Genomic DNA, 3,737 nt, shown 5'->3' on the forward strand with positions numbered 1-3,737 from the left:
TCTCCAGCCAAACACACCATGCTACGCGTCCGTTGGGATCCTGTAACATCGTCCCATATTTCGCGGATATTGGTGAGGACCCAGTGACATATCGAAACGTCTGCAATGCTTTCTCCTGAATATCAGCTGTTCCACGACTTTAGCAAGTATCATTTACGTTTATTATTATTCGGACAGCATGGAGCCGGGGTTACTCAGTCGGTACAGCGACGGGATACAGGCTGATAGTATGGGGTTTGATTCTCGGCAGGAGCAAGAGTCCATTCTGTACTCCACAGTGTCCAGATCGACTCTGGGGCCCATTCACTTTCGTATCCAATTGGTATCGAGGCTCTTCAACCAGGAGTAAAGTGGCCGGGGCGTGAAGGTGACGTCTCACCTCCATCTAGTACAGAGTTCAAGAGTGGTGGAGCTACAACTCCACTCCCCCCTTATGTCTTCATGATTTAATGCATAATTGATTAACAACAGAGACAATTTTACCTTTGTTTACTAGTCAGCCTAATGATTTGAAACAAACAAATCGACGTATGGGTTAGCTTTACAGATTTCTACCCGGAAGGTTCTTAATTTGAATATTCGCTGGGACATAGGCCATACTCATTGAGGTTTCTCCTGTGTTTTCTCAGCCCTTGCTGGCAAATTCCGAGACAGTGCCTCTATCAGGTGATGACCGCTTCCTTCGAAGTCCTGTTCGATTCATTATTCAGTCATCATCCTACCATCCTAGGCTGCATTTCGTAACACAAGATGGGAAAGCTAAATTTGAACCGACTGAGCCGACGTAAGAGTAACACTATAGATTGACATTTGGGAAGTCTTGGGTTCGAATACCGGTAGACACACCTGATAAAATCAATGCCTACATAGTAGTTAGTTAGTTATTGGAGAAGGTGGGTTTCCCCATGCACTTACACCATTATTGGTCCATTGTGCTTCCCTCTATGATATTCTACCAGTCTCTATACCCTACTGATATTGGTACGTACCATCAGTCCGGACCGAGCCAGCGAGTTCGCCCTCTCTGCATTTCGTACCACAAGATGGGAAAGCTGAATTTGAACCGACTGGGTCGACGTAAGAGTAACACTATCGATTGACATTTGGGAAGTCTTGGGTTCGAATACCGGTAGACACACCTGATAAAATCAATGCCTACATAGTAGTTAGTTAGTTATTGGAGAAGGTGGGTTTCCCCATGCACTTACACCAGTATTGGTCCATTGTGCTTCCCTCTATGATATTCTACCAGTCTCTATACCCTACCGATATTGGTACGTACCATCAGTCCGGACCGAGCCAGCGAGTTCGCCCTCTACTGGCTTGGCGGTATCTATAATGCTTCCCCCATCTATCAGAGGCATTAGAGACTACTGTTGGGCGGGAAACGTCCTTGAATTTGGCTCAGCGACCTTGGAGATATGAGGTTCTTTTACGTGCCGTAAAGCTACGACACGGGACCCACGGCTTAAAGTCCCTCCAGGAGGACTTGTTCCCTGAATTTTTCCGCCCTTAAAAATTCCACGACCTCCGCCGGGTTTGAACCCGCGTACCACGAGTCATGAGGTGGGAACGTTACCTCTAGACTACGGAGGCCGCTTGCCTACATAGTAGCTCGAATAGGTTACGATAGCAAAGTCAAAGTTCTCCCCGTGCTTAACTAACTAAGCACTACGCCATTAAGGGGTATGGGGGGTGGATGTGTAGGCCCACGTTTTCTTGACCTCGGAAATATTTGGAGGTTAGTTTTCCTTCAAAATCCTTTCAAATTCATCATTCATTGATAATCTCCGCCATTGATGCTATAGAATCTGAGATACAGATTTTCTTTTAAAATAACCCACAAAACTTGTTTAATTTGAGGTTCACACGGATATGACTACGAAGGACGCCAACCTGTCTGTCAGAAGTTCATGATGTTTCGGCAACATTTACTACCTCCGTTTTTAGTTTCGAAAGGTAAGCCAACCAAGCAACGTATACTCAGCAGGTATAGCAAGTGTCACGTAACTTCGAACAAGGCCAAGAGTAACCTTGAATGCGCAGAAGAAAAATTTCAGACAAGGGGGTGGGTTCGAGGGTGTGAGAAGTGACAGGCGGCCTTGGCCTTGTTCGAAGTCACGTGACACTTGCTTTAGCAGCTACCTTTAGACACACGACTTCCGTTACTCTTGGGTTCCAACTTCATTCCCGCCTTCTCCGACCTCCCCGTTCTTGCAAACAGGTCATTATCCAGCCATTAGCTTCATTTATCCTTGTTCGTATTGGTTACCTCAGGCCTCCTTTACCGTACCACATCTGAACCAAGTTTTCTATCTGCGGTTATCTCTGTTTGCTGCTTATTTCTTGCTGGAATTTGAGCGGCTGACTCTTAGACCCTGAAAATGGATTCATTTTGTCACGATGTAAGGGGTTTGTGGTGCCTTATAGACGGGCCTTGGATTGGATGATTGGATTTATTGACACGTTATTCACAGAACTCGGGATCGCAGGCTACTGCTGATCTACACACTTTACAGTTCACCGTTTTACACACAAACACACACACACACACACACACTAGGATTCTCAGTCTTCATTAGTCGTATCCTGTCAACGGATTTATAAGTCTCACTCTCATTTCAAATCACACATGAAGTCTTCTTTGCACGCCCTAATTCCTTTCTTGCCATTATTCTGCAATTGCCAACTCACTTTAATTTTAATCTTATATCCTGGTAGGCTGGCGTCTCAAACTCCTCTCAATACTTCTCAACTTAAATCTTCTTTATAACAATCTTCCTTCCGGCTTTCTGGCGTCATGTCACAGTAGTTTCCTTAGTAACGCCGTTAAGATCGAACCTGACTACACGGCATAACGTCATAGACGATAATAATCTTCAAACCAGAAACTAACCGCTAGAATTTTCTAATTTTAAAGTCACAATTTTTTCACAGGTAGACTGATAGACGGGCGATGGTACCAAAATATTCTTTTCTGTGTAGGACTGTACTAGACGACGTCGGGCTTGGTCCTGCCAGATTGTGGGTATCGATTTCCTCAACTCGCTTGTCTCATTATACGTTACATGGCTCTCGTATAGACGAACCGGCTGAGTAAGGGCGGAGGCGGGGAGGTACACACTCTGGCGAAGACATGGGCCGAGAAAAACAGACAGTTTCAGGGACTAGGAGAGGATTAGGTCAGGTTGGCATGGAGTGGCAACTGTGGGCTGGTACCACGTGCAGCAAAGAAAAAAAACAGGACCAGATGATTAGATGCGGGCCGTCTAACAGGGCTGGTTAACAGGACGTAAATACGTGCACGGTTGAAGGAGAAGAGATGGACAGGACGGATGAGAAACAGGAGATAAGAAGGTCTAAATAGGAGGTCATTCTACAGCAACTTGACACAAAGGAGTAGGATAGGATAGAAGCCCTGTTACTGCAGGTTTAAGTTCTTCACGCATTTCTCTTATCTTCGGCTGCCGGCAGTAAGCCTCAAGGATTTGCTGGTTTCCCAATGTTCTGCAGAGCTCTGCGGTTCAGGGTTGATATCTCTGGGATGGTTAGAAAGTGAAACATTTTTCATGACCACTTTTTCTGACATTCGATGTGGCAAAACATTTTTAACACCTCTTTTCAGGGCCTTCCGTATCACGAAACTCTTTTAGCACAACTTTTCACGACCTTCTATATGATAACACATTTTAACACCTCTTTTCAGGATATTCGATGTCAGATATTTTTAATCGCCT

Source organism: Cryptotermes secundus, unplaced genomic scaffold, assembly GCF_002891405.2.
Source record: "Cryptotermes secundus unplaced genomic scaffold, Csec_1.0 scaffold697, whole genome shotgun sequence".
In the NCBI taxonomy this organism is placed as follows: domain Eukaryota; kingdom Metazoa; phylum Arthropoda; class Insecta; order Blattodea; family Kalotermitidae; genus Cryptotermes; species Cryptotermes secundus.